This window comes from Patella vulgata, chromosome 3 (genome assembly GCF_932274485.2).
Source record: "Patella vulgata chromosome 3, xgPatVulg1.2, whole genome shotgun sequence".
Lineage (NCBI taxonomy): Eukaryota > Metazoa > Mollusca > Gastropoda > Patellidae > Patella > Patella vulgata.
In genome coordinates, this window is record NC_065881.2 from 29,535,344 (window position 1) to 29,541,343 (window position 6,000).

Sequence of the window (6,000 nt, forward strand, 5' to 3'; positions counted from 1 at the left end):
ATAGTAACTTTTTTGTTGGGAATGTATTTTGTTGCTAGTTGTATTAACTCGTTTGTAAAGGCTATACTCGAACTTTCAATTGAACTATTATCTAAGATGGAGTCCCATGGTATACTCCTAGTGTCATGTCGAAAATTGTCAAAGTCTGCCCTATCGTAGTTCCATATTGTTCGAGAGAAGCTATGTAGTGTTTGACGATGAAAATTTAACCGACAGTACACAGGGCAATGATCACTACAGAAGTTATCTAATACACCAGATTCGTATATATATCCTGAACAATTTGTTAAAATTAAATCAATTAATGTTCCCCCCCCCCTTATTTTCATATCTTGTTGGTTCTGTAATAATCTGTTTAAAATCAAAAACTGAGATAGCTGAGTGAATAATAGTATTTGTTTTAGTCAAAAGATCAAAATTAAAATCGCCAAATATAAGGAGGTTATTTATATCATCTGAGGCTGCCAATCAAATATTGAGTTGTTAATTTGGGTTGAAGAATTTGGAGTTCTGTAAAAGGTGCCAATTAAAAACTTTGCATTATTAATATTTGTTTCAATCCAAATGCACTCTGTACTGTCGGTTTCTAAATCAGTCCTACGTTTTGTTAATATGTTCATACGGTAATATAGTGCAACGCCCCCACCCTGTCCGTCTGTCCTGTCTTTTCTTATATATGCATTAAAACCAGGGATAGATAGGGTGTCAGATGAAACGTTTTTGTCAAGCCATGTCTCTGTAAGTAAAATAAAATCATAATCTTCTGATAATTCTGCTGTGACAAGATCAATTTTATTTCGGATGCTCCTAACATTCAAATGCACCAAGGAAAATTTATTTGGTCCAGGATTCTGCTCGACATCTCCACTCAGTAACAATAAAGATAACATAAATATTAAAATGCTAATGAAAATTGATACATGATAATCGTAATAAATGTAGGGTTTATGAAGTGGCCGTGATTGATTATATACAATACATTGGCAATAAATACACGAAATGAACTTATTTACATTTATGTACAAGAGGTACAACGCTACCGCACCTCTGTGATTGCCGTATAAAATAACGACAAGCTGCATATGTTCAGAGAGATTAAAGAGAGAACTTTAATTAAAGAATAAGTTAGATTAAATATAGCATTAAAATTATAAGGAAAAATAACTATTATCAAAAATATTAAGCTATTTACTATGAGATAATAAATGATGAATCAATGTATATTTTAACTACACGTACTTCATTATTACTTTTTATTACAAAAAACGTGTAATGTTTGTATATAAGACACCGTTATCTTATTTATATTGCGTAAAAATATTGTATCAATTTGTATTAAATAAAGTTTTAACATAGTATTTTATTGTAAAGTGTTATTAAAAGAGAGATTTTCAACATAACATATATACTATTATTAACTATTGCATCAATGTGTGTGTTCAAGTGTTCAAAACGTTTTGAAGTATGAAGTTTTAAAATAGTCTAACATAATAATTATGAAATGTCTTGATATACTCAAGAATTATGGACACGCTTTAATATATCAATATGTTTGTAGAATGCTGTTCAATAAGTTTCAACATAATATATCATTGTAAAATGTTATTTTTTGTTGTATCATTATGTATATAGAATACTTTTTGTCTTAAAAGCATCTATATTTTTAATACTAAAGCATGTTCCAACATAATATATTATTGTGGAATATTGTCTGTGTTATTAACATTTTTTTTTAATTTAAGTACAAACAAGTTTAAATAATAATATGTATCCACATCATAAAATGCTGTCTTAATAATTTTGTAGAATATAAAAATCTAATGAAAAGATTCAACATAACATATTAGTATGAAATGTGTTCAAAATAATATTGTCTAGGTATGAACAAGATACAACACAATATATTACTATGAAATATTGTCTTGATATGTTTGTAGTATAATATTTCTAAATACTGGCTAGTTTTGACATGATATTAGTATGGAATATTTTATCAGTATGTGCATTGAGTACTTTTGTCTAAGTATAAACAACTTTTACACTAAATATTATTATGGGTATGAATTGTATTGAATTAGTGAATGCTGTTTCATAGACACTGTGGCCATTGATGCGTCAAAATTGTATTAGTATTTTTTACATAACACTAGTTACACTACTGTCTTAGTAGTTTCATAACATATTATTATGGAATATTGTATCAATATATTGTCTTTTGAATAATTTTGTCTAAGTATGTGTACAGTATGATCCAGTTTCAATATAACATAATATTACTATGAAAGGTGTACAGAATACTAATATCATAATATGAACCAGTTTCAATCTAACATTTTATTGTGAAATATTGTATAGACTTTAAAAATATGACCAAGTTTCAACATTAGGCCTTATTTTGAAAATGTTGACCTAATGTGTGTACAGAGTGCTAATATTTAAGTATGAACCAGTTTCAACCTAACATATTACTATGAAATATTGCATATAAGTCTCACATAAGTTATTATTATACAATGTTGTCTTACTGTGTGTACAGAATACTATTATGAACCAGTTTCATCATAACATATTATTTAAAGTATTCTATAAGCTTAAAGGGACAGTCCCAGATAGTTCAGGTCTTTAAAACTAAAAGTTCGTTTATGCATGGAATTTAAACGCTAATCTCTAGAAAAATGTTGTAAAAACCCGGGCGTCTTGACAAACGCGACTATTTACTAATGTGTTAAAAATTGGAAAGCTCGTCGGGTTTTATTAGACTCACATTATATTCACAGATGAAAGGCCTATAGACTCATTTTACTGTTTTTACTTTTTGAAAACGTATAAAAATGAATAATATAGTCTGTAATAGTTGTACAGGTCTAAAGTAGGGGTTTATAAGTAATTTTCATAGAAAAATTAAACAGTTGTATCCTCCAAAAAATCATCTGGGACGTTCCCTTTAACTATGAACAAGTTTTAACATATTATTAAGAAATATTGTATACGCTTAAAGTTTCAATTTAAAATTGTTTATATACCTAAATATGAATTTAAAGAAACTTACATACATTGTTATAGATAATTAGAATCTCGAAACTTGGCTAGATTTATTTGGTGACATTATTGGTGTTGGGTTTTTGGGTGTTGACGTACCCCAAAGTTTATGGAAGGGTATCGCTGCCAATATTAAATGCTCTGCTACAATGTCTTTTCTATTGATTATATGTAAAAAGTACAATGTACAAAGTCATAATACCGGTAATGATAATGTCAAAACACCTCTAAGGCAAGAGTTAAATGTAAAACGCCAAGTGTTAAATGACAAATGTTTTGTGGGAAAATGCTTTTTTTGACGTGTCTACATTTTACATTTCTCTCATTACATTTTACATTTGCTCTCTGCCACATCGGTATATTCAATAAGTTAACCATAATGCAATTTAAAAATACTAATGGTCTCAGACCACGTATCACAGAATTGAAACAAAATTAGGTCCAAAACAGAAGGACTCAAAACTGGGTACACATTTTTGCGGAAGATCGCCCAAACGTGACAAAGGGTTAAGGGGGTGTTGCAATGTTCGTCAGTGAACAACTCTCATATAAGCGTATTAGAATAGACTCTGGTGACGTTGAGGTAATCGGATTAGAATTAGCTACAACCGACAAACAAAATATGACCGTAGTTAATAATTATAATCCGTGTAAAATTATTGAGGAGAAGCCTATCAAAAAATATATGATCAAATAAAAACTAATAGCCACTTGGGGCTCCCCTTTGAATAATAAAGCTGGAGATAAACTGAATAATTTTATCGAAAATTCAAATATTAAATAACGGTGACCCAAAATATATCGGTTCTGGCAACAAACTGGGTGCAACTCACCTTGATCTTACCCCCCCCCCCCACCCTAACATCTCCTAGTATAGCTTTAAGCTTTAAGTGGCAAGTCATAAATAATACGCTTGGTAGTGATCATCTAATGGTCTTAACTGAAATAAACTCAAAGGTCAATAAAGAACCAGTCACGTGCAAACAAAGGTGGAAACTTGAACAAGCAAATTGGGCTCTTTTTCAACACTACTGTGAAGAAATCGACCCAAACGTAGTTAGACACGATGATATAAATACAAAAAAAGTATTTGCGAGGGTTAAATTTTCAAAATTTTGTCTGGGAGAGCGATACCCCCATATACCCCGCGACGACCCACTTCCGTCTTAACGACGGATTGGTTGTTTGGAATTCAGGTCAGCCACCTAAGTTAGGCTATATTGGAATACGTTAAAGTTGCTGTATTCACGGGCCGCGTTTGCGGTCGTTACATTTTTAAAATTTTCTCCCGACGGTCCCGTCTCCGCAGACTGTAAACGATTGATTGTTTATTGGAATTCAGGTCAGCCACCTAAGTTATGCTAGAATAACGAAAAACAACTAATATTTCGATGTTGAATCTCGAAAAAGCAGATTTAATGGATTTATATTTACAGAATGTCTCCAAAACACATTTGATTAAATACGTTTTCTAAAACGACCTAAAGTTATCTTAAATGAGGTTAACTGTGCAGTGGATTCACCTAAAAAAATGCTCTTTCTCCTTGTTTTTTGATATTGGCGAATGTCTAAAAACGAGCTACTTGTTTTTCGATATTCAGACTTGAATCCCAAATAAGCATGTATATTTACAAATTGTCTCCATAACACATTTGATTAAATTAGTTCTCTAAAACGAACTAAAGATATCATAAATGAGGATGCCTGAGCAGTGGATTCACATAGAAACTGCTCTTTCTCTTTGTTTTGTTTTTTTACATTGGCGAATCTCGAAAAACGAGCTACTCGTGTTTCGATATTCAGACTTGAATCTCAAAAAAGCAGATCATTTCGGGACGCAGATTCGGAATCTACACAAAAAACTTGTCTAAAAAAATCATGGTTTCATAAATTCACAGCTCGGATGGGGATCCACCCATCCACCCTTCAGCCACCGGACTATGATACTTATAACCGAAAAAATCCGAAAACCCCTAAATACCGAAAAAACAACATTACCGAAAAAACCATAGGCCACACATAAAATTGTTACTGTCTGAACCATCGTAAATTTTAAAAAGGATTTCTTCCATTATGAACAAACTACTTAACTTTGGTTATTATAAACTTACCTGTATGTTTGAAATAACCTCTCGTTAAATAAAACCATTGAACAATTTAATATCCCAATGTATAAAAAAGTTATATCTGGAAAAATTGAATTCCCACAAACTTCTGACATCGAAAAATTCTAAAATGGAAGCTGATTACCTCACTCTTCGGGAGATATCATTTCTTATAAAAGGGTTAAAACAGGCCATGGTTTGCGGTAATTTTACGACAATTCAAGGTTTGTAAAAGAATAAGCTCGGTATTGAGTTTGGGCGTTCACACACATAACTGCCCGTATTCCTGTATCTTGTCACCATCTTTTACATTCTAGGAAAATCTCTTGCATGTTTATAGATTTACCTTTGGAAATATTTTGTTTTAATCATATTTCTGATTAGAGAGTCAGGTGGATGAGTTTTCTTTTGAACACAAAAACAATGACATTCGTTTTACGGGCCTTAAATTTACCCATGAATATCTTGTCTCCCTCATGTTGTAGTTCTTCTGCCTTTTTGAGTAATAAAGGTAGAGATTGGAATTCATGGAGAATGGTTGTGTTTTCCTTTTCACCCACACGTGACTGTCTAACACCCCAGGGTCCACGGATCCGAATATAACATGTTGGAGTTGCAAAATGTCCTAAGCCTATTGTGCATCATATTTTGTATATTTTGTAAAACAAAATTGTGGATTTAATCTTCCGATTTTTGTGACAGTGTGCAAAGTCACCAAGTTTGCCATATGCTTTCTCAAAATAGGCTAAACCAATACTGCTTGACTTGGCTGTAATTCCTTTGATGAAATTTGATCAGATTTGCTTAAAGGCCTTGAACTTTACTTATTTTAATCAATACATACTGTCAGTTTAGC